Source organism: Protopterus annectens, chromosome 14.part0, assembly GCF_019279795.1.
Source record: "Protopterus annectens isolate FY-2018-M chromosome 14.part0, PAN1.0, whole genome shotgun sequence".
NCBI lineage: Eukaryota > Metazoa > Chordata > Ceratodontiformes > Protopteridae > Protopterus > Protopterus annectens.
The window spans coordinates 572,394,644-572,421,650 of NC_056748.1; positions in this window are offsets into that span (position 1 = coordinate 572,394,644).

Genomic DNA, 27,007 nt, shown 5'->3' on the forward strand with positions numbered 1-27,007 from the left:
TGTACATCATTTGGGCCTGAGTGCAGTGCACTTGAAATAATTACTTTAATCAGCAAAAGTTAATTACTTTAAATCATAAATTAATGGTGGAGCATTTGGCAGGTCCTGATGTGTGTAGCGAAGCTGTCATGCAAAAATCACAGGTGAACCTCTGACCCCATCATTATACCACTGGATGAAGTGAAAAAGTAGGCTTTCTGCCTACCCCACCTCTGCTAAATTAGAATGGAATCCTTTAAACAAAAGGCCAGTCTTTTTAAATTATTGCCTCAGAAAGAAATATGGTAAACAAGCAGATTACCCTGAAACAGGTGTTACTGAAGAAGCCGGCCCCTGGTAACAATAAGATTTTAAAACAGCATCTGCCTTTTTTATGGTGCGATTCGAAAGATTGTTAAGAGTAATAAATACAACAATATATTTTATGAGCTAACAGTTCTGCAGTGCACATGGTACTTAAGTTGAAGGTCTGAGGCAATGTATGAAAGTATTAACTTTATTAATGAAAAACAATGCTTGTGCATTATGATAGAAAGCATGGCATGAAGTTTATATTGAATAAGGAAAAAAATCATATGTAGCTCTAAACATTTCATTACAGACAGGCACCTGTTCACAAGACATGCACAAAAGATTTAGCTTATAAAACCTGTCACACTGTTTAATATCTGTGAATGGCTATCTGAACTGTCAATTTTAGTCAATCATTCAGGAATTCCCACAAAATTGTGTGTGTGTGTGTGTGTGTGTGTGTGTGTGTGTGTGTGTGTGTGTGTGCGCGCACACACACACACACACACACACACACACACACACACACGCACGCACACACGTGAGGAAAATACTGACGTTCATTCTTCCCGTTTACATGTCGGTAATATTCATTTGCCATGCCTTTGACAGACATGTGCTGCTTCCCACAATTCTTTGGCACTAACAGACCAAATAATCTCTGGTTGGCATTGTACCTACAGTACCTTTAATCAGTTCCAACAGAGGATTAAACAGTTGTTTTTGAATGCATTTTCCAACTGTGATGGGCTGAATACAGAAATATATCTCACGATACTTTATTGCAGTAGTACGGAATGCCTTGTCATCTTTCCTGCAGGTGAATAAAGTCATGGTTATCACAAAATCTAAAATATTGACAATTATATAAATAATGAACATATATGATATTTTAATGCAATTTTACACACACAGTGCAGAGAGAGTTAATTTATGTTGTATCTATTTCTTGGACTATGGTTTGCATGTTTCTCTTATTGCATTGAATATTTCCTCAAGATTCATATTCTGAAAATGGAGTTCCTTTACCTTAAACATATAGAGGTGATTGTGATAATTTCCCATGAGCCTGCAGTGGTGGGTAATCTGTTGGTTAGATTAGGCATTTTTTGCATTATTTATCTTTAGATTGCTTCATTTATACTCACTAGAAATTAATTACTTTACCGCAATTCATTAAATATGCTTTTAAGCATGTACAGACTCATTTAAAAAAAGAGTACAATGGCATTAATTTAGCTCATTATGTCACTTTTCAACAAATCAAGACACTGCCCACTTTTTTTAACTTTAAATATTGACACAATGGTTCTGCTACCTCAGATTTAAGTATTTTGCGGGATTACTGGACTGGGGATATGGGGACTTGTCTCCAACATAAAATAAAGTTATACATTTGACTGAATGACCAAATGCATTTATTTATTTATTTACATTTGTTAACCGGCTAGTGTCTGACTGGGTTGGAAAAACCCATTTTCAGCAGAGACCCAGGGAGAAAATCTCCAGAGTAGTACAAATTAAAGTTAAAAGTACAAATAATTCGTAAAAAATAACAAAAAGCATATTACAAGTTCACACAAGAATTACAAAGGAAATAGCAAACTGTTACATAGTATGCAATATGCATTAGGTACAAATCTTAAGAAGTTATATAATGGAATCACATCCAAAAGAAAAGAGATAATATGCAAGTTATGCAAGAGCTGAGCAGTAATAGGAATCTCATGCAAGGGATAAGCAGCAAATTATAAGAAATAAAAACTAGCCAGATGTAATACAGGTGCAAAGCCACTTAGTGTTTAGGTAATCTTTTAGGGTAGTTTTAAATGCAGACAGATTAGGGTTTTTTTAGGATGTGCTGAGGAAGATTATTCTATTCTTTGGCTATTTTATTGGAATAGAGAGAGTCGCCATATTAGTTGCAAGACTGGGTCACTTTTAGCTTTAGTTTGTTTGAAGACCGAAGCAGTCTACAATTAGTGTTAAGCTGAACCAAGTTAGAATGAGCTGGGCAGTTAGTGGGATTATATATGATTTTATGGACAAATGACAGTTGCTGTAGTGCTAAAAGATTGGGAAATTCCACACAGTTGAGTTGTCAGAGAACTGTGCAGTGATGTGTTTTATGGAGTTGACTGGTAGCAAACTTAGCTATTTTGTTGTAGCAGGATTCTAGTTTATTAAGGTCAGCTTTGGATAGGATGGTAAAGATCTGACAGCAGTAGAGGAGAGTGGATAGCAAGTGAGATCTAGCAGTAGTAAGTCTAGCTTGTTGTGTAAGGTAAGGTTTAACCCTGTAGAGAGCTCAGAGCAAATAATATTAATTACCACAGAAAAGAAATTTGATAAATGCTACCATTTCTTTCAGGCACTCTACCCAAAATGTGAGAGCAGTTGAATACTCTTTGTTTAAAGAAACAACTGAAAGTAATCTGCAGTTGTTCATCTGTATGTGCTCATTATAAATTGAGCATTACTAGATAGAAAAAAGTCTACCCGCAAAATAACAGGATTTGCTGCAACCCTAGCTGACCTATTAATAAAAGTTCTAACCGCCATACTTTCCATGCCACTAAGTGAAGAAATGAAAGTAAAGTAAAGTAATAACATGTTTTAAAAGACAACTCCACCTCTCCCACACACCATAGTACTGCTGGTTAGAGGAAACTAAAAACCAAATCTGAACCAACAGCCATCGATAGAAGGAGTATGCAAATATACTAATATAGTCAGCTAGACGGATATGTATTTGAGACTCCTCTAAAAAGTAATCTGCAGCAAGTACACTAAAACTATGTTGTGAGCAGAAGTGTTTGCATATGCATATTTAGTCTCTCTAAAATTAGAAGTGCATTTTCACATGGATTTTGTTGTAGGGTGATCTGTCACTTTAAATAAGTGCTGCAAAAATGTATATGAATGTGTTGCAAGTGGATCTGGGCATTTGAACACTGAGGGAGCCTATTGGGTGAAACCGGTTTCTTTGCTGTGGAGTCATGGCAGTCGGAAGCCACTGTAATGAAGGATTAATAAACCTGATAAAGAAATATGGGTCAAACCTTATTTTGCTCAAACTTAATAACTGTTTATAACACAGTAAACTAGTGCTGGGTTCTGTTTATGTGCATCAATTGAGAAGTGAGTATATATATATATATATATATATATATATATATATATATATATATAAGTTTTACTAAAGCTTAACAGTGCAATAATTTGTAAAGATTTTCTTCTGGAACAATTGTTGTCCTTATCTGGATTCACAGTCTAACAGAGGTGCTTGTGTAAATCTTTTTCTGAATATCTGTCATAACTAATTAAAACTTAATTCTGATTGGATAATTGAATATGTATTATATATTATAAATTACTTTTGAAATAATGAGCAACAAGCTTCTTAAGGGCAACAATAGTTAAACTGCCTGTTCAAAAATAAACCCTTTCCTACCACATTTGTGGAATTTATCCGGAGTAAAATAACAACTAGGTTAGGCTATGAACACATATTCTGGATTAATACTAGTAGGTGTCATTCAATCCCAAAGGATCATGGTTGCCCCATTGGACTGATTTGAGCAGCATCATTTGTGGCTGTGCAATCAAATCCAGAAGTGGCAGAAGTTCTTATATTCTGAGCAGCAATAGGTAGATATTGGTCTGGTATCATGGGCACAGATCTTCCTGAGGGCACTCTTATCCACTGCTCTCCTTGCCAAGGTGATGTGATGCTTAAAGAGAGCTTCCTTCACTTTCTGTTTCCCAGCATACTTGTCTGAGGAAAAAGAATGCCAGGTGTTCACACTGATAGAGAGAGAGCACTGAGGTCAAGCTTGCATTGCATATGTCCTTGTAGAGCAATTTGGATCATCCTTTCTGTCTCTTTTCTGACTCCAGCTCTCCAAAAAGGAGGTCTTTTAGTATTCAGCCATACATCACGTGTGAGACATGACCCAACCACCGCATATACCTTTGTTTTGGGGGGAAGAATATGGAGGTGGTGCCTGTTCTGTTAAGCACTGTGCTGTTGGAGATCTTGTCCTGCCATGAGATACCAAGTATGTGCCTAAGGCACCGCATATGGAATACACTGAGCTGCTGCTCATGTTTTGAGCAGAAAGTCCATGTTTAACTGGCATACAGTAATGTGACTAAAACACATACAGTGTAAAGCTACACCTTGTTCTGCACAGTGAGCTTATTATTAGCCCATACTCTCTGTCAGCCTGGAAAACATTGTGGTGACTTTTCCAACAAATTTGTTGAGTTTGCTATCAAGTGACAAGTTGTCTGAGATCATAGAGCCTAGGTACATAAACTCATGCATAACCTCCATCTCATAGTCACTCACCCTGATAGATGTCTCCTTGCCCACATTTTGCGCCATCACCTGGGTCTTCCTTAGACTGATTACGAGACCAAATCCCATACTTGCATCCACAAAGCGAGTCAAGAGTAATTGAAGTTCCTGCTGACTGTGAGGAGCAATAGCTGCATCTTCAGCAAACAAGAACCCCCTTAGATATTTCCTAAACACCCTGGTCTTTGATGTAAGCCTCAACAGTTTGAAGAGGTTGCCATCCATTCTGGATTCTGGAAAGATACCTTCTGTAGCATTTCTGAAAGCAAATTTCAACAGAACTAAAAAGAAGATACCAAATAATATTGGAGACAGTACTTACCCCTGCTTCACTTCACTGAGAATCTCAAAAGCTTCAGATGTAGATCCATCATACATGATGGTCCCATTCATGCCTTAGTGAAAGGCCCAGATAATGCTAAGCAGTGTTGGGGGAAAGACGATCTTTGCCAGAATCTTGAACAGACTTTCCTACTGTTGAAGTTGAATGCCTTGGCCAGATCAATGAAGGCAATATACAGAGGTATGTTCTGCTCTCTGCACTTTTCTAGTAGTTCCATAACAGAGAATACCATGTCTATAGTACACTGTTCAGCTATGAACCCAAACTCAGACTCAGGGTAAATTCTCTCTGAAAGAAATGTGGAGCCTCTTCAAAAACACAAGTGCAAGCAACTTATCCATGGTACTGAGAAAGGAGATGTCATGATAGTTGTTACGATCACTTTTTGTCATCATTATTTTTACATATAGTATCTATGTTAGAATACCTCATATCTTGCAGTACACTGCCTTCTCTCCAGAATTGGTAAAGTATTGCATGCAGCTCTGAGATTAGGGTACCATTGACACATTTAAGGATTTCTAAGGGAATACCATCTTTCCCAGGGGCTTTTCCAGAAGAAAGGGTTTTTAACCCATCATTGAGTTCCTCCAAGGTGGGCTCAGTGTTGTGTTCAGCCAAAGCTGGCAGAGGCTCAATAGCATTCAGGGCTCTTTCCGTATCTGCTTTCTCTCTGGCATACAGGTGTGAGTAGTGCTGCACCCAGCATTCCATCTGCTTGGTTCTGTCCTTCAAAACTTTGCCTATGGCTGACTTAAGTGGGGTGATCTTCCTTTGTGACAGATCAATGGCTTGCTTGATCCCATCGTATACTCTTCGCATGTTACCAGTATCCACGGCCTGCTGAACACTGAAGCAAAGTTGTTGCCAATAATCATTTGCTCACCACTGAGCTACCTGCTGGACCTGAAACAGAGCACACAATCGTGCCTTCAAGTTTTCCCATTTTAAGTCAAAATATGATTAAAGTTCATGAAATTAATATTGTTTCAGTTTTTGATGTTAGCTAGAAGTGCTCTTCACAGCATATGCAGTATGTCCAGAAATTACTCCATCTGCAGTTCATATCTATCGGTAACATATCTAAATACAACTGTAAATTCTTTTTTATGAGACCCATTGCTCTGACTACTATCGGAACTGTCTGGGTATCCTTCTTCCACACTGCTTTCATTTCTGCCTGCAAATCCTGGTATTTTATGACTTTGTGTCTCTCTGTATGTAAGACACTATAATTGCTGGGTAGAGCAATTTCAATGATCGATGCTACTTTTGTCTTCTTTTCATGCACTACTAGATCTGGTTTTCTCACATCTATTTTTGAACTGTTGGTAATGGGTGATCCCATATGATATAAACTTCATTATTTCCTATAATGTTTCGGTCTCATGTTTTCAATATTTCTTAGCTACTTCAGTGTTGTCATGTTTGCACAATCCATATTTCAACAGTCTTGCCACATTATTATACCTTTCATTATACAGGTATTTTGCCATTACTGTATCATACCCTGCAACAAGCTGTGGACTGTTTCGAGTTCTGCTTTACAGAAACTGCATTTGTCTGTTTCTCCCACAAAATCAATGGCCTTTGTAAACCAATATGTATGTATTCCACTATCCTGGACCACTAATATTAACCTTTCACCTTTTGTGTAAATTCACCTCTCCTTAACCATTCCTGCATCAGATCCTGATTGACATGGGATTGTCAGAGGAGTTTTCTGTACTTGCACCTGTATTTATGCCTCTTCCACTTTTCTTGCCTTCTAGTCTGATCCTTCTCCTTATATTCTTTCTTTTGTTTTGGGTTTTTTTTTGGCACATTCAATTGTTACCTGATTTTGGTTACTTTTCGTTTGGTCTCCTTTCCCAGGTGATACCAATATGCATCTGCTAAACTAAGCAGGGGCGGCATCTTTGATTTAATCTTTTCATGTTTCAAAACCTTCAATAATTTTGGATCTGGTGAGGTCAGCAGACATGTATGCAGTCCCACAATTGCAGATCTATACATGTAATCAGTTTCGAGGAGGCCCATATTTCTGCCAGATGAGGAATAAATAATCTTGGTATACACTGATTTGCATATATCATTTGATAAGTGTGATGCATTTTTTTTGTTTCCTGTCCACCTGATCCAATATCTTTTGGGGCCAGTCAAGCACCCAAAAACTGTAAGTTAGAACAGGAAGTGCAAATTGATTTATAGCTTGGACTTTGTTCCTAGATGTCAGAGTTGTTTTCAGTATTAATTTTAGTCTTCTGAAATATTCCTTACTGAGTTTTGTTCACATTTATTCATTTTTATTGTCGATCCTTCATCAATTCCCAAATATGTATAGACTCCCTCCTGCTCATATTCCTTTATATCACATTCCTGTCCAAAACTGATATTTTCTTGGTGCTGCAGCTCTCCTGCTTTTAAAGTTGTTTTTGCACGTTATCAAGACCAAATGTCATTCTTATAACATCTGAGAAAGTTTTGACCACTTGCAGTTGTGCTTTCAGCTCCTCATCTGATGAGCTATATAGTTTTAAATCATCCACAAAAGGAAGGTGAGATGCCTTTATACTTTGTTGCTGTCTGGGAGCCAAATTGTAACCATGACCTAATCTGTTAAATAAAAAGCTTAATGGGTCAAGAGCATTACAAAAGAGCAGCGGTGACAAAGAGTCACCCTGGAATATCCCCCTTTGAATTTTTATCCCTGGGATAATAATGTGTCCATTATCAAGACTTAGCTGCAGAGTGGTTTGTCGCTGTTCCATAGTCACTGTAATGTAGTTGATCAGTGTAGGATGTATGTTATAAGCACTCGTTTATCCATGAATGTAGGATGTTGTCAGATGCTTTATTGTAATCTATCCATGCCGTACTTAGATGCTTCCCCTTTTTACAATTTTCCATTATACTTTCTTTAACAACAAATGATCCTTTGCTCCATATGACTTTCTTTTGTTACCCTTTTGCTCTGTTGCCATAATTGAGTTTTTTACTAAATGACTATGAACTCTGCCAGCATAAATTCCAGTATATAATTTCTACATTTTTGGAAGCCAAGTTATTTGTCTATAGTTTTTAGCATAGCTAGCAGGCTCACTCTTAAGGAGTATCATTTTTCCTGTTGTTAATCAGTTTGGTGTCTATTCAAGGTGATCATATAAGTAGTTCTTACTTAGGGCTAAATATTCTTATAAAGATGTTAATACTTGTAGCCAGAGGTCAGGTACTACATCCAGGGCTGGGGTTTTCCAGTAAGGAGCTTTTCTTAATTTTGTTTCAGTTTCTCCGGCCGTTACTTCATTCTGTTTCATATTCTGTACATTTGAACTTCTTACTGTTTCTTTTACTTCTTCTGTATATTCAACATCTTCATTTTGTTCCACAGGGTCTTCATAGATATTTCTCCAAAAACATGTCTATTTTTTATCTTTTTTTGGTTGTGTTTCTATTTCTTTTGATTTGTGTCCCAATTCCCTATAAAACTCTTTTGGGATATCAGTGAATTGCTTGTTTTGTACTTTTCCATCATATTTATATTTATCTGTATATCGTCTAAGTTTTTGTGCCTGTGCTGATATCTTAAGTTTATTATTTGCAATAGTATACAACAGAGCCTGGTCTGTTCTAATATGGTGTTTTGCTTTTATCACATCTATCTTTCTAAGTATTTTTGTTAAACTGTTCCCTCTGCTATACCCTTCTAACAGTCACACTTCTTGTCTCAACTACTTTATAGTTTTCCTGCGTAATACTTCCATGATGGCATTTGATTTCTTCCCTTCCTTTCTCTTATGGTCATGCATTTTTTGTGGTAATCTAGCTGCACAGTAATATATCCTATTTAATTCTGTTAAATCACATGAATTTCTGTTAATAGTCTTGATTACTCTGTTCATTTGTTTTATCAAACTTCTAATATTGTGTGTCTTATTCACTTTCTGTAATCTATGTCTTTCATCAGTCTTAATATGTTTATCCATCTCTATAAAATCAAGCAGCTATTGCCTTACTTTTTTTTCTTCTAAGCTGAGGGCACATTATTTAGTCTTCATTTCCTGCAGGTATTCTACAGAAAGTTCCAGAACATCTTCATGTGACATATTCTCTTTAGCTGCATCCTGTGTCATCCATTGCTCTTTCATATGGGAACTCACTGGCCTATACCTTCACAACATTGACTGCATCAGAGTTGCCACTGTTTCCTGCTCCTTCCCTTGCTGTGCAAATGAACTTTTGTACCAGTGCTCTGTTGAACACCACACACTATCTTCATGTGGCAACTGATTAGATGCTTCCCATTCTACTTGTTTCACCTTAATTTTGAGGACTTATTTTTCTACCATGCTCTGATATTACCAGAGCTGGATTTTCAACACTAAATCCTTCACTTCACAGGTAATTCATAACATCATTTTCTGTTTCTTTAACTTCTCCATTACCAATCTTCTTTTTTCTCTTTTCTGCTTCCCCCCTTTGTTTTCTTATTTTTTTTGTATTGTAAAATGTTCCATAGCTGGATGCCTTTGCCTGCATTTCTCTTTAAATATCTTCAGTGCTGCCTTTTTTTGTATTGATTAGTTTTCTTTTCTCCTTTCCATAAATATTGCACCATATTTAATCTATTTTTCTTTCCCATGCCTGTATTTGTTCTTGAAATGTCTCTAGCGCCACATGTTTCTCCTTACTTTGGGGCCTAGTTGCTCCATCATACCGTGACATAACTTGTGTTAGACTTTCTACACTAAATTCTTCACTTTGCAGGTATTCCAAACTTCAGCTTCTGCTTGTTTAACTTCTACTCCACCAATCTTCCTTTCTACTTTCTCCTTTTGTGATTTTATGTCTTGCATTGTGAAATTTTTCATATCAGGGTGCCTTTGCCTGTTTTTCTCTTCAAATGTCTTTGGAGTAGCTTTTTTATTGATTGGTTTTCTCCTTTGCATAAATATTGCACCATATCAGATCTCTCTTTCTTTCCCGTGTACATGTTTCTTTTTTATACCTTTCAAAAATGTTAAGATTTTATTATTTATATTTTCTTGCTCCTTCAGTCGCTTCTTTTTCCAAATGTCCCAAGGTTTCTTGGTCCGTGTAATGCTTTTCGTGAATCTGTTCTACTAATGAGCAAAAATTTGCATTTGAAGCTTTTGACAGTTTTTCTTGAGTAAGTATTTTTCTTTCCTCTAATTTCTGTCTTAAACTTTTTGAATATTTTCTATCCAGAAATTCTGGGCATCTTGCATAACAGTAACAATACATAATATCTTTCTTATCCTCAATAGTCCACTTTTTCCTCTTTATGGCTCTTTTTTTGATCTGTCAACTTTTGTGTTTTTTGTTGACTACTACTTGTACATTCTACAACAGGGCCATCCATCATCCCTCGGAATTGGGCCTAACCCCAATATAGGAATGTTTCTGTGCCTTGAAGATTTACACTGTTGTTTTTTCCAGTCCTGGCTCCAGTGCACCTACCATGACTGGGCACTTTTTTATCCTGGGCTTGTGCACCCAGCTGTCTTTTTTTTAACCTACTTCTGTCAATGACATATGCTGTATAAAATATAGGCCATATATCAGTGTTGTCTTGGTGAGATTTTGTAAAAACATGGTCTGCCTCATGAAGGTATTCACCAAGACTTGAGGATAAAGTCAGTTCCAACAATACTACTCTCCTTTGCTTGCTGATTTTATTATGTCTTCATTCAGACTCCTACCTTCTCCTCAGTGGGAGAGGACCTGTATGCAGCCAGTGTCTTCTTCTCAATCAGGTGTGTTAGCACTTCAGTGCGGGCTTCAAACCAATCGGCACACTTGGCCATCTTCTTACCAGAGATAGATATTGCAGTGTTATAGCCATCATCCATTAGTTTTTCCCCATCTATTGCTGATACCAATGCCACTTGGGTGGGGCAAGCCCTTTTCAAGTGTTTGGACAAACTTGCATACGTTTGAATGGTCACAAATCTTGTCTATGTCAGTGAGCAGCTTTTCTTCCTTTTTAGAGTGAAAGAACGTTTACAGCTGGATGTTCACATTACTACACATGAGCATGTGGTCAGTATTACAGTCTGCACTGTGGTAACTGCATCTTACCCTGAAACTACCTATACTGCTGCATTTGGTGAGGATGACATCAAGCTGGTGCCCGTGTTTCAATCTTGTGTATTGTCATGAAACGTTGTGCGGAAGATTGACATTGAGAAAGGTGTTTGTTGTACAGATGTCATATTGGGAACAATGTTCAAGGAGATGCTGACCATTTTCATTCATCTTTCCTGTTCTGTAATGTCCTACACAGGATGGCCATCTGTGATTATCATTGCCAACTCTGGCATTAAGATTGGGAAGAATGAATAATGGTTCATAGGAAGGGTCATCACTGATGGTAGCACTAAGTTCATCATAGAACTTGTCCTTGACTTCCTGGGTAGAAGCTAAAGTAGGGGTGTAGACACTGAAGATGTTGATCATGGCCACTGATGCTCATAGTTTAATTATCAGTATTCTCTCATTTCCCAAAAAGGTTGTTTCTGATTATGAAAACCAGCACCATGTTCCCTGGTCTCTTCTAGAAGCTTTGTGTGCCAAAAAGAAAGTTAAATCCTTCTCCCTGAAACATTCAATGGACGACAGTTTCCTGAAGACCCACAATATCCCTCTACAATCTGCTCAACTTGTTGTTAATGACAGCTGTCTTCCAAGCATCACTGATGTTCTGTAGGCCTTCTGTAAGGTCTGAAATCATTGTCCTTATTTCATTTACTGTTTACTTATTTATTTATTAAAATAAAATAATAATAAAAATAAATGTTCTGTAGATCTTTTGTAAGGCCTGAAAACATTGCTGTTATATTCTATCTGACCAGCCTAAAGGCTGGTTTACTTTGTTGTTTTTTTTCCCCAGGTGTATGGTTAAAGATCTGCCTGTTGGGGGTTTCCTAAGTTCCACACACGCAGTGCAGTAAGTGGACTGTTTCAAGGCACCACCTATTTGGCTGGGTGCTGCCCATCTTAAGGTGGGCAACAGCTGCTCAGTGAGATGAGAAGATCTCTCCCACCATCGGAGGCACTACACTCTGTGCCAGTTGGGTGCATTGGCTTATTACTGGTAACTGCTGCTTCCCGTGATGGATCAACCATGATGCTGGAGTGTCCTCTCCAGGGTGCAGGCCTGAGCAAGTGAATTTTTGAGGAAACAGCTTATGCCCAGCAGCAGGTTCCCCTTTTCCATGCCACTGATGTAATCCAAGGGGGAAAAGCAAGACCAGTAGCTGCCAGAGTGAGGTTGAGTACATCCACAAACTGCCTTAGTGGCACCTTCTCTGGATTTTTCCTCAGGGGTTTACTCTGGAAGCCTTCACCATGACTAGGTATTGCTACAAGGCAGCAGAGATTTTAAATCAGAGTTTATGTGCAGTAGAGAAGAAACAAACAGTGACTTTCATTACTAATTGTAAAAGTACACAGCAGCATGGGATAGAGTGTTTAACAGTCTTCCAGATGACTTAGACATAGCAGCAGACTAGAAGCTGTAAGCAGCTCAGCTGGGAAGAACAATGACACTAATTCAGTGGAGTACAGTGCATAGCTGTACATGAAAAAGGAGCAGCACCTAGGTCATTGTCTCACTCCCACTCGGGAGCAGGTGAGCAGACATAAAATGTCTAGGATTGCTAATATAGAAAAGTAAAAGTGTTCCTAAGTAATCAAATATGTTGTCTGGTCTACCTGTTGGAGGAGGTAGCCAATCAGTGTTGAGTTGCAGAATGAGAAGAAGGAATACCTTAAATAGCCTACTTTGACAGAACAGTAGTCTTTATTTTATTTTTTTTATTTACATTTGTTGACCGGGAGTGTCCGACTGGATGTAGGTCCATTTTCAGAGGAGGCCCGGGGAGAAAAGCTCCACAGTTAAAATAAACAGACAGTAGTTACATTGGATTACATAGCGATTAACAATTTAACATAGCAATTACTTACAACATATTTTCAGATGAAGAACATAGTACATTTATCTGTGAAGTACATAACAGACATTAACAAATGTTACAATAAGAAGTTCCTGCTGTATAATAAGTACTAGGCTTATGAGCATCTGAGCTTGCTATAATCAAGGTAGTTAGTGGAGTGGAAAGAAAGGTAGTGGTTGGCTGGGGTGGGTGATATTAGAGTGGGAGTTGCAAGGGCATAGCCAGCATGTTTTTAGGTGCACTTTTAGTAAAGTTTTGAAGTGGGTGCATGATGGTATGGAGGTAATTGTGGGTGGGAGGGAGTTCCATAATTTGGCTATGGTGCAAGAGAATAGTGCTTCACCAGCAGAGGTATTGGCTTTAGTGATCTGCAAGTGATTTTTGTTGCTGGATCTTAGTGGTCTGGTGGTGCGATAGGGTTGGAGTAGATTCTGGAGGGATGGGACATTTAGTGGATGGTTTACTAGTTTGTGGACGAGTGAGAGTTGATACCATTGAAGGAGGTGAAGGAGTTCAAGCCAGCCCAGTTCAGCAAGTGAGAGACAGTGGTGACTACGGTAGGATACCCCTGTGGCGAATTTGACGATTATGTTGTAGCAGGTCTCTAGCTTGTTTAGATTGCATTGCCTTAGGTTGGTATATATTGGAGAGGCATAAAGTAGGGTGGAGATAAGGTGGGAATTTGCTATTGAAATTTTTGCTGCTTTGGTGAGAAGTTGCTTATTTCTGTATAATGCTCCTAGCATTTTGTGGACTTTTTTATGGTCATGGATATGTGAATGTCAAATTTTAATTTATTGTCTATTTCCACTCCTAGCAATTTGGTGTGTTCAGTTGGGTATATAGTGGTGTTGTCTTTTGCTGTGATGTTAAAGTGAGAGTTGTTTTGAGTATGTTTTGTGGGTTAGAAGATGAGTAGTTTAGTTTTGTTAGGGTTGAGTATTAATTGGGCATCTGATAACCAAGTTTCAACAGAGGAAATGCTTCCTGTGTGACTTTTTGCAGTTTGGGTAGGGACTGGGCTGAGCAGATGATGGTTGAGTTATCTGCGTATTGTATGAGTGTGCCATGTTTGGTGGCAGAGGCTAGATTATTGGTGAAAACAGAGAAGAGTAGGGGTCCAAGGATGGAACCTTGGGGAACCCCTATGGAGACAGGTAGTTGGGGAGATATGTCATTCTGCCATTCAATGGATTGTTGGCGGTCAGACAGGTAACTCTGAAACCAGTTGGTGACTGATTGAGAGAAGGAAAGGTTATTGAGGACAGAGATAAGTTGTTTGTGTGGGACCATGTCAAATGCTTTAGATAGGTCTAGGAAAGTAGCAGAGGAGAGATAGCCATTGTTTTTATGCTGAAGGATAGTGTTAGTAAAGGAGAGTAAGGCAGTGGTGGTGCTATGGTTTGGTTGGAAACCATGCTGAGTATTGGAAAGGAGGTTGTTAGTAAGGAGGTAGTCTGAGACCTGAGAGTGTATGCATCTCTTTAGTATTTTGAAGAGTGGAGAGAGAATAGCTATGAGGCGGTAATTGGTTAGTTCTGTGGAGGGTCAGCCTTTGTGGAGGGGAATTATATGTGATACTTTCCACAGTGTGGGAACGTAACTTTCTGACAGAGATCGGTTAATCAAGATGGATACTGGGTAGGCCAGAGCATCAGCTGCGATTTCTAAGGTATTCACTTGGGAGGTTGTCTGCTGCTAATTTGGTAGGCTTAAGTTTAGTTAAGAGTTTTTTATGTTGGAGGTAGGTGCAGGAGAAAATGAGAAGGCAGTGGGGAGATTACTAGTTGAAGGTGTGGGTTGGAGGGGATGGGGGTTGTGTTGTTTAGTTAGTGATAGTATGGTTTGTGTGAAGTGTGTGTTGAATGAGGTAGCAATATTTTCTGAGGAGTGAGGGATGTTAGGAGGAGGGGTACTGACTTTATCTAGGTGGAGGATGGAGTTTATGGAGTACCAGAATTGTTTGGGGCTGTGTTGGGAGGAGTCTAGGGCAGACTGGTAGTATTGAAATTTGTCCTGTTTTATTAGCTTTTTGACTCTATTGTGTAGTTCTAGGAATTTCTGTCTAGTTGAGGGGGTTTTGGTTTTGCACCAGTGCTCCCAGGCTTTATCCCTGTTTTTCATTTCTAACTTAGTGGTTTTCTGTAGCCATTGGGAGGGTTGTGCTTTGGTTCTGGAAAGTCTTATGGGGGCTTGGTAATTAAGGATGCTCAGAAAGGTAGTATTAAAAAATTCAACTGTGTCATCAAGACTGAGGTACTTTAGAGGATGCCAGTTACATTCATTGAGGGATGAGATGAATGTGAGTGGGTTAAAGTTTAGTTTTTTACGTATTTGACGGTAGATGACAGGTTTAGCTTGGTTTAGGTATTTTTTGAGTAGGAATGTTGGGGAGTGATCACTGAGGCTATCTGATAAGCAGCCTGTTATATATGACTGGGGGCTCTTACTGACTAGTATCCAGTCCAGAGTAGTGTGCTTGCTGGAGTTTTTATTTATCCTGGTTGGCGACTGGACTAGTTGGGTGAAGCCATGAAGGTTTACATGATGGGTTGGATGGTTGCCAGAACAGGATTGCCAGTTAATATTGAAATCACCTAAAATGATAGTTTCTTGGGGGAGATGGTGGGTAGACCAGCTGAGGAGGTTTTCTAGTGGAGGGATGTTTTGGCCAGGTGGGAAGTAGCATCCAGTTATGTTGATGGTTTTGTTTTGGTTTATTTTGAGGTTGGTATATATTATTTCTTCACTGCCTGTTTGTGGAGCTGATGATTTTAAGATCTGGATATTTAGATGCCGTTTAAATATTATAGCTACACCGCCTCATTTCTTGTTTAGCCAGTCTACTCTTAGTATGCCGTAACCTGTAGGGAGTATTTGCTCACTGGTAATGTGAGGTTTTAGCCAGGTTTCTGTCAGGATGACTATATCTGGGGAGTACAAGTCTATGGTGGCATGGAGTTCATGGACTTTGTTGGATATACTTCTAATATTTAGGCTTAGCAGAAGGAAGTCACTTGGCTTTCTACTGGCTGTAATATGGGAGAAGTTGTGGTTTCTAGTCTGATTATGAGGATTGGGGTTGGAGATGGTAGGGTCAGGGTTGGGGTGGATGTCTCCACTTAGGGCTAGTTTTAATATGTATGAGGTTATTAGTTTTCTTAGTTTTTGAATGTGTTTGTTTATAAGGGAAACTTTATGATTGTGCTCTGTGGGTAATAGGTATGGTGGGAGGGGTACTATGTTAAGTTGTAGGGATGATTTATGTTTGAGTAATATAGCTGGTAGAATATGTGGGGGGTGCATAGGGATGGTTCTTGAGTTGGTGGGAGGGGAGCTGAGTGAGGGTGAGACATGAGTGGTGGTGTGAGTAGTAGTACAGTGGTAGTGGTTGCATGGCAGGAATGATGGAGCTTTGGTAGGATGTAAGATATGTAAGGAGAGTGCATGCAGTGAGCATAGGTAAGGTATGCTTGTACATGTTAGTTGAGGAGGTGTGATAGTAGTGGGAAGATGGAGGAGGTAGTGTTGGGTTAGCGCTGTGGTTGGCTATTGGAAAGATGGGAGGGGTTTGTGAGTGTAATAAAGGTAGGACCACTGGGGGCAGGAGGAATTAGGGGCAGGGTGGGGAGCGAAGTGGGTAAAGACCCTGTTACTTGCTTTTATGAGGGGGCTGGAAAGAATCAAGTAACAGAGTTAACTGATAAATGAACATATGATAGTGACAAGGGTGGTTGTAGTTTTAAAAATGGTGCCTGCCACAGGTAATATTTATTAACTTTGGGATTGTCTTAAGGTAATAAACAGGGAAGGGGGAGGGGAGAACAAGGGAGTGAGCAGGCAGTTCTTTGTACTGCTGCTAATGAGCCAAAGCAAAGACAAGTTTATGTTTAAGAAACAATCACAACTGACCAAGGACTGCTCTGAAACTGTAAGTCATTTCATAACCATTTCTCAGGTAGTAGCAGTGCAGTGGAATGGAAAATGCATCTGTAAAGGAGATGGGAACAGCTTTCACACCAAGAGCATTGCTGTGTAGAAACCATGGGCAGGAGAGAAGCTCTAAGAAGAAAGCCAACAGCACTTCTATTTTCTTTAGTGGAAACAGCGAGAAGCAGAGGACAGTATTTACCCCAGGCATAGCTTTGGGAACGGTACCAGAATCTGAAACAGAGTATTAAAAGCAAATGTTGGGAAGTGTAGAAATGTAGAAAAGAAAACAACAGCACCCAAACACGGCTAAAACCAATAAAATTCATAGCAGTTTTATTGAACAGGTGAGTGCTTTCACACATTGACTGTGCTTCATCAGACCAAAAGTAGTAAAACAACTCAACAGTTAAATAAAGAACATCATCAATTAACCATTCAAAACATCCAATAGAAAACAAGCACTGAGACATAAATTAAAACAACAGGATATCATTTAAAGAGCCCCCTAGCTTTTAGGATAGGTTTAATGGAAGTTCTGCCATTGATGCCTGGAAACTTATCCGCCTGCATAGGAATGATCCAAGAAAGTTCACGGCTTTCCATGTAGTTCCTAAAGTCACGCCCACGCTTGTCTTGAGTCAAAGTTTCACCAACCCTAAAACCAAAAATATGGTCACTGTCATATTCCATATAATGTTTGACCAAAACATTACGCTCATCAAAATTATGTACACAATACACGTCCTCCCTCATTCTCTCCATAAGGGATCTATTTGTCTTGCCTATATAGAAGCAAGTGCATACCCTGCATTTAGCCAAATAAATGAGATTTCTACTGCAGCAGTCAGCATTCACTTTAAAACAATACTCATGATGTGTGGTCAGATGAACAAAATTCACTAATGGATCAATATGTGAGCAAAAATGACATCTCGGACAATGTCTCATGCTAAAAGCTGATATAGGCTTCACACTTCCTGCTGGTGTATACTTCTTATAACACAGTTGCCTCTTTAATGACTTCTTATTTTTAAAAGTGAACCTCGGATGTCCACCTACAACATTCCAGATCTGGTCATCAAGCTGTAAAATGGACCAATTATTTTTCACAACCTCTATGATACTATTGACATCACTAGTGTAAAACAGAAACATAGAAAGTGCTTCATTTCTAGAGGCCATGGAAACATGATCTGAATGTATGACATCGGAGATAGATGTTTGGCTCCTATGTTTCCTATGCCTAACAGTGTCATGTATTGCATCGTCAACTTCTTTGTGACGATAGCCCCTATCCAAAAATACTGACCTCAAACCAAGCAGGTCATGTTCAAATAGTGCATCATTGTTGTTGAGCCTCAAGTGTCTCATACCATGGCTTTTAACTGTGTTTTTAAACACATGGCCAGGGTGCATGCTATTCCATTGCAGCAATGTATTCTTCCTACAATCTTTTCTGTGTAAAGTGGTTGTGAGTCCACAGGAATCATTGACCGTGATCTTAACATCCAAAAAATCAATTTCCCTATCTGACACTTTAGATGTAAAAGATAAAAAATGTGTTGTGTTCTGTATGAAACCAATAAATTCTTCCAATTGCTGGCATGTGCCATCCCAAATTAAAAAGAGGTTGTCCACAAACTCCTGTAAAATTTAATAAGTGGACTATAAATAGACCCAAAAACAAAAGTGTTCTCCCATTGAGCCATGACCACATTGGTGTAGCTTTTGGCACAACGAGTGTCCATAGCTACGTCAATCTTCTGCAAAAACAACTGATCATCATAAATAAAAATATTGTTCTCTAGTACAATCTCCAAAAAAGAACAAATAAAATCAATAGTGATCAAGTCATATTCACTGTTAAAGCTCAAGAACTCCTTAACCATGTTTATACTCAGATCATGAGGTATGCAGGTGAACAAAGACACTACATCGAGGCTCACTAAAAGATACTGCCCGTTGAAGCACACATCCTTATTGTGCTCAACCTGGCCATCCAGAAACTGCTGTGTATCTTTCAACACCTGTGTTTGTTCATTCAACACTGGTCTCAGCTTCTTCTCTATAAATATAGAGAAAGGTTCCATAATCTACCCTTTCCCAGATACAATCGGTCTAAAAGGGGGATGTGTCAAGCATTTGTGTATCTTAGGCAGCCCCTGAAAAAGGGGGGTAAGTGGGTGTTCAACTGTTAAATAGGTATAAAGGTCTTTTGAAATCAATTTACTCTGAAAGCAATCAGAAATACTTGCATTCACTCTCTCATGTAACAAAATCACAGTATTAAAATCAATTTTGTCATAAACATTGCTGACGCTCAACAAATCTAAAATACTATTGTGGTAAAAGTTAAAATCCATGACAACAATTGCACCCCTCTTGTCTGCAGATTTAATAATCAAATCATTGTCCCTCTATAATTCAGACAACGCCTGTCTCTCTCCGGCCGTTATGTTAAAAGAAAACCTTTGTTATGGTCAGTATTATAAACAGTCATAATGTCCTGCTCACATTTCTTCATAAAAGTCTCCAATACTGGGTTCAAGATAGGCTGAAAAAAATTAGGTTTCCTGGACTGCGGACCTACTAGTGCATCATTACTAACAGGCTGAAACATGGTTTTGAGCATCACGCTTCTAGCATACATTTTAATATCCACTATAGTCTCACTCAAAATAGAATGTTGGGCCAGAATAAATGTCAGACCCCATTCTAATAACAGTACCTGTGCTTTCGTCAATGGTTTGCTGGAGATGTTGTAAACTACCAATTTATCACATTCGTCCACATTGTTTTTATGGTTTGTATTTGTGTATCGTCCATAAGATGCTGTCTCTTTCTTCCCCGACTCAACGAGCGTGGGTAGTATCCCCTTTCCTTCTGATGGGTGGGTAATGGAAAAGGGAGTGCATCCGATGGATCAATCACGTTGCACACTTTGGGTTGCACATCTTAGGATTGGTTCTGAGCAACGCAGTTTAAAGGAGAAGAAGCTGGAACATTAGAAGTGTTATTAAGAGCTGATCTTTCATTGCTTCTCACACCAATGTCACTTACAACTGCTGAGTGAGAAGCAGTAGAACTGGTAGTATGTGCACCAGTGTCTCTAATATTGTGGGTATTCTTAACTGTATTCCCATATTCAGTAGACCCAGAGTTTTTTGGCCAAGTGAAGACATTCCCTCTCTGGAAATCTGTAGTATCTCTTAATAATTTATTGGACTTTTGTGCTGTCAGTCGCTGTTCATAAGAAGAGACCCCATCAATGATCCCATCTAACTTGATCAAAAAAATCATCTTTATACTGATCAAGCAGTTCAGTGTATTTTTTGTTAACAGTATCTACAAGCTCCTTTTCCAAAGGTTTAAAATAATCAATCAGCAAGCTTATGCCACCCAAGAAAGTTACTATCCTGTTCCACTGTCGAGCAGAGACACAGAAGTGATCCCCAGGGTGTATTTCCTATTTCCCATCCACTCATCAAGATTTTTCTTGAAGAGTGCTAATGAAGAACTTTGCTTGACATAGATTGGTAGCCTGTTCCAGAGTATGGGAAGTCTCTGGGGCAGGAATCTATCCCTCCAGCATGTCCTATTTATTGTGGCAACAAGGTTTAGGTCACTAGAGCGTGTAGCTCAGAGGGATTGGGATTTCTTTAGGTGTAGCATGTCCAACAGCTCTGGGTTTGACATAGCTTTATATGTTAGGCAGAGATCACCTTGGAGTAGGCGATATGCTACGGAGTAAAGCTGGAGTTTTTTGAGGCGGTCAGTGTAGGGCATTTGTTTGAGGTTTAAATTTCTTCACCTCCATAAGCAACAAGTTTCGCACAGCTGGTCACATTAAGTTGCTCATCAGCTCTCACCTTAGCAAATGTGTCTGCTGACATAACATTACACTTTGAACCAGTGTCTACTTTGAGCTTGGTGGATTTACCATTGATTTGGGCAGTACAAAACATGTCGTTCTTTGCCAAACAAATTTACTGTATCAACCTTTTCACCAATTAATGATGTACCATCTGCATAGAAAGTAAAGTTGCAGTTCTCTATATGATCAGCTTGCTTTTTTAAATTACCCTTCTTTATACCTGTGTGAGATTTACTTGATTTGCTAAACTTTTGAAAATGGTTCCATTTTTTATACCTGTGGCATTGCTGACTAAATTCTAAGCACTTTTCTCTTTTAGACTCATGATTGGCACCACATTTGCTTGATTTTGGTTTTGCTGACTCACCCTTGTACTGCATTGAACATGTCCTTCTCACTGATCTAGTCTTAGAACTTGCTGGAAAATTACAGGTTTTACCTGCCACACGTGCAGGGGTTACAGCCGCCATGTGCTTAGGTCTGCTTCTGCTAGCCACGTGTTGCATGCTGTCTCCATTTGCACTGGAGCCTGCTGAAACCCTGCTCTTATCACTTGCAAGCATACTTGTGTGCCTTTCTGTAATTTCATGGATTTGACAACTCTCAATAGCTTTGCTCAGCATTAAATCACTGTTGCAAAGCAAACTCTTTCTCACTGCAGCACTACTAATACCACACATAAGCCTGTCCTTTATTAACTTAAATCTGCATGTTTTAGCTTTGCTTCTCACGTCAGTAATATAAGCTGATAAAGTTTCTCCTGGTTTTTGCTCTCTTGTGTAAAACAAATGCCTCTCTAATGTAAGATTTGTCTGGGTGTTGCAGATTTCCCAGAATTTGCATTTCAAGCACTTGAGGTCTTCCCTTGATTCAGCCTGTACAACAATACGATGTGTTTTTCTCCTTCTCCTTCATATACTGCTGGTGGATACATAAATGAACATTCTCTTTCACTGGCCTCTGACCCAGCTAAGTTTAGCAAAATGAATGCCATGGTGCATGCATCTTTGTCAGAATAAGCTGCTTGTTTAACAATATCATACTCTTGCTCAAATATCCTACAATTCTCTGCAATATTCTGATCAAATACAAGTGGATTTGGAATGCAAAATGCCTTTGCCATATTAAAACATACCAGTGAAGACTCGAACACACACCTATACAAATGCCAGAAATTTATGCCAGCACTTATAACTATGCCCAGTAGCACAACAAGCCTCTGAATAACTGAACTTTGTGAAATAAGTCTACTGGGCACAAGAATACTCTTGAAATCATTGTACTGTAAGAAATCACCTCTTATCAGTGTAAGAAACATTTCAAAATAACTGCACTGTGTGAATAAACTGGGCAGAAGACATTCAGAGTAAAAAACATTTCAAAGTAATTGCACTTTGTCAATAAACAGTACACAACACACTGAAACTTTCCCAAAATGCCTCTGCTTTGCTAAATAACTCTGTGCAGTGCAAGAAACACTCTGTAATAGTGGCACTCTGCGAATATACACACCCAGCACAAGAACTTTTCAAAACGGCTGTATTCTGATTGCACTTTACGAAATAGTTGCACTTTGCCACAATAAACTCTTCAGAATAAATGTACAATCATAAACACACTGTAAGCACTTTTACACACTTTGAGATACTTTGAGTAATTATTGTTATGCCCTGAATAGCTTAAATCAATGCAAAACAGTAGTTTATGCCAAAACACAGTATCTTGCAAAACAACATGCAGTTGCCTTGCTTTATTTATGCGTAATGTGCCTTTTTTGCCCTTTATTATATTTGTTTTGCTTTTTTAATCTGTTTTCATGCCCATTGTAGTTTTCTTGTGCTCATTTTACTCTAAGCATGCTTGTTTTACTTTAAACATGCTTGTTTTGTAATTCTGAGGTAATTCCAACCCTCTTATGTGCTTTTCTGATAATCGTTTTATCAAATATCGTAATTTTAAACTTTTCTTTTAATTAATAAACAAATTAATTAATAAACATTTTGTGCCACTCGCTTGCTTAATAATGGATTTTGTACCCTTGTAATGCTTTGTTTCATCTTTTTAATAAATAAATTGTTCAGGCAAGTTTTCATTACCTTTAGTTCATTTCTGGCCCTTTTTTGTACTCAATTCACTTAAAAAGCAGTCTCTGGAATCCCGGTTCTGACACCATGTCACTTGTCTGGTCAGGATAAAATAGAAGAACATCTGTGGGTTCCGTTCAAGAAGCTTTATTATGTATAAACACATCAGGATTGAGGCTTAATAACTTTAACTTACTGTAGAAACTTATAAACAAACTAGCTGTCACACTCATACATGCTCACTCTCTGGTTGCACTCTAAAAATGGCACTGAAGCTAGCACGTGCTTGCATGTGCTGTCCTTGAAATGCTTATTAAAATTATAACACACACAGTATTCTAAACAAAACTTATAAGTCTTTCAGCAGTACTGTCAGTATACTTCACCAGGGATGTTAAAAATTACACTGTACTTTCTCTGAATAGAGAAAGACTGACCTTACTTTTTTTCTCTTACATTCTTGTCCCCTTGCAGTCACTACATTATGAGTTCAGTACTACTGTATAAACATTTTTAGATATATGCTAGCATACTGTTAGTACTCTGCTACTATTCTTAGATGCATTGGTTAAGCACAGCAGTTGTTTATACTAGTTTTCTTATGAAGTGATCAGTGCCAAAGATGATCAAAGTGATCAATGGACTCTGGGCAGGGAACAACTAGTATCTCATTTGAGACATGAAACATACATGTACTTAAATCATGACAAAAACAAAATACATGCTTATGTTTTGTCTAGTGCTCAGCAGTCAAAACTATTTCCTTGCAGGGAAATAAAGTTAATGACAGAAAGTTGTGAGATAAATCACATACATAGTATTGACTAGTTATTGTAGTGCAGCCACAAAGGGAGTGATACCTTTAATACACAAAAGTCTACAGTGGTTTTTGGTTGCAAGAGAGATATGAGTGATATGTTAGGAAGAGGGAATTCATGTCCAGGTAATAACAGTAAATGTCAGAGTTGTCTAGGCCATTTCTATGGCCTTCCTACTGATTGGTGTTCAGAGTGGAAGCATCTGCACAAACCATTATGACACTGGGAGAATAGCATTGTTTCCTTATCACTGGCTAAGACTTTACTGTTGCTGCCATTGGCCATATCAGTGATCAAATTCCCCAGGGCAGGGTTGGATCACTGCATTGCACGCAAGAATGGAATGGTCTACTTCTTGGTCTTAATGCCTGGGATATGTGGAGTGTTAATCACCCAGCAAAAAATTATTACTCTTTTAAGCCTCCATACCCTGAGCAGCTAGGAGACTGGACATTTTTTATCAGCTCCAGACAAGCACTGTAGACATGCTCCCCAATCCACTCTCTTACCATAGTTATATGACTGTTAAGCTATCAAAACCTAAATAACCCAAGTCTTTTCGGCAATTGAAACTGCTCCCACTTTTATTAAATAGAACGTTAGATAGATCTAGTTAGACAGCATTACACTGCAATAGTGGGTGAACAGTGACACCAGTTTGCAGAATGTTTGGAATGTAAGATACATTGAACTGCCTACTGATTAAAAACACAGTATAAGAAATGGAACATGACCAAGATAAGGGGAATGGAAGCACAAATTAAACAAATGGTATGTAAAGGGCAACTGTTCAGCCAAGGGTTTATTACAGCAACACTAACTTAAACACAATTGGAAATCATTACAATTTTCTAACTTACAGAAAAGTGTGGAGTGAATGTGATCTGTTTATTGAGTGAGAAATAATAATTATCCGAAATTTCTTGCACAAAAAACAAATGACTAAGAAAGAAGTACTGATTACAGCATTAAGGGGCTCCATAGGTGATAGTGTATATAACCCATGCAAAATGTACTCTATACGCATAAATATGAAACTCTATATACATTAGTTGATGATATTCAGAAGGCAGGGACTGTTGACCTTTTCAATAAAATATAAATACCAGGTAAAAAAAACAGATGAAGACAGCAAATTGAACCAGCCAATTATCAAATGCAAAGTTACTGACACCATCAAGGCACGGCTGTCAGGAAAGGCTCAAGGACCCAATAGGACCCTCATTGTTTATTATAAGAAATTCTAGTTTTTTCATAATTTCCACATTGTGTACTTCATGCAGAATAATACAGAGAATGACAGATTACTAGTGCCACATAAAACTGCAGCAGTAATACTTTTTCCCAAAGAGTGTAGAGAGCTGCACAATTCTTCCAATTATTCGTCCATATCATTGATTCAGCCTGAAGTAAAATGTATGCAAATTCTTGCTGCTAGACTCAGAGCCCTGCTATTTATATTCATTCATCTTTCCTATTAAGTTTTATGTGTAGCAAAGACTTGTAGGCCATATCTTCTCAGGGTACAGCTTAATATGCTGGAATGGAGTAAAGGGGGTTCATTCTTTATGTCTACCCTATGACTTGTTCTACAAAAAGTCATTTGATACACTAGCATTGGTATTTTTCATGACCAGTGCAGAGGCAAATGGATTAATGTTTATTTCTTTGCAATGTGTCAACTCTTCTGTACTAACCTGCAAACCAATGTGATTACAAATGTAACCCCATTACTTTTCTTTAATACGTAAAGCTTGGCATGGTAAGCAGGCTTACCCTTCCCACTTACTTTCTTCCTTGCAATAAAATATGAGAAAAGTAAGCAATGACGTCATGGTAGCACATTCTATCATGTTATACTTCACAAATGATACTGTACTATATGTGTGGTGCCCATAAGTGAAACTGGGGTACATTTTATTCCTATTGAAGTGCTTTGGTGGTATCTCTGGCTTTTGTCTTAATGATAAGAATACCCATAACTTGTTTTGTAAGTAAGGCTTGTGGGAAGAAACGAATATGACATCCAAAAGTTTGAAAATATCAGTTATGTGGAAATACTCATTATTATATCATTCACAGAAATAACCAAGTTACATATAGAAAAAATTAATCTGAAATCTTTTCCACACCTAGCAGCTGGAACCACCTTCCCTTTCAATTTTTAGTAGCATTTAATCCTATCAGAATTTGTCTGCCCAAATTGTTGCTTTAAGTCAGACATCTTAATTACCTACTGTAGCTATTTTAGACGTGTCTATCAAAGTGCAGAAGATGGCGGCAAATTGCCTTACATCCTCAGTTCTGACAGGGGCCTTAATTTACTTGATTTTAAAGTATATCTACAAATAGCATCTTCTGTATGAGTCTTGCAGACATATGCTCTTTCACAAGCAGTATTGTTACTGACTGAAAAGATGGTCATCAGATGGAATCTGGATAGGGCTGAGGAATATTTGTGGAAAATATTCCTTGCTGCAGAGCTGCATGGTACCAGGAATGAAATATTGTCTTTTAAACATGTTTATATAGATAGTTAAACTTTTAGGTGGTCAGAATGGCTTAATAAACATGATACATTATGGCATAATATATTAAGAAAATCAGAAGACCCCCCCCCCCATTTGCTGAAGGTTTAAACGCTAGTTAGGCTATGACTTCTAATTTCACAGAATGTTTACAACTTTTCTATATCCCAACTAGATTTCAGTACTAATTTCTCACCTGAAACAAAACAGTCATAAAAACCTATGTTTATGTATCATTACCCTGGGTATCCCTCCAGGTTTAAATATCCCTATCCTGATAGACATCCTTAACTGGATATCGAATTCCATATCCTATGAACCTACAATCCTTCTTGATGATGTCAACAGTGACTGTTACCACCTTTCAACAAACTGTTTCTCAAATATCATCAACCTGTGTGGATTTACACAACTTATAACTTCCCATAATTACCCCAACAAAACCACAGATTTTGCCTCCTGTCTAGACAGGATCTTAATTTCAAATCCTGAACAATTCAACGCTCCCAGAACCCTGACAGACTCACTCAGTAACAACTATCCTATCTATATCCACAGATAAATAAGCAACATCTCCAAAGATCATCTTCTTAATGCCATAAGCTTACCAGCTTTAATCCTGGTGTTTTCAACAATGTTCTTCAGTCCCTTCACTGGGCCTGTCTTTTCACCTTACCTCTTGATGAGGCTATACTTAAATTTAATTTACTATTTTTCAATACTCTAAATAGCCATATCCCCATCATTAAAAAAATGTGTTAATTCCACCCAAGCTGTCTGGCTTTCTCATATTA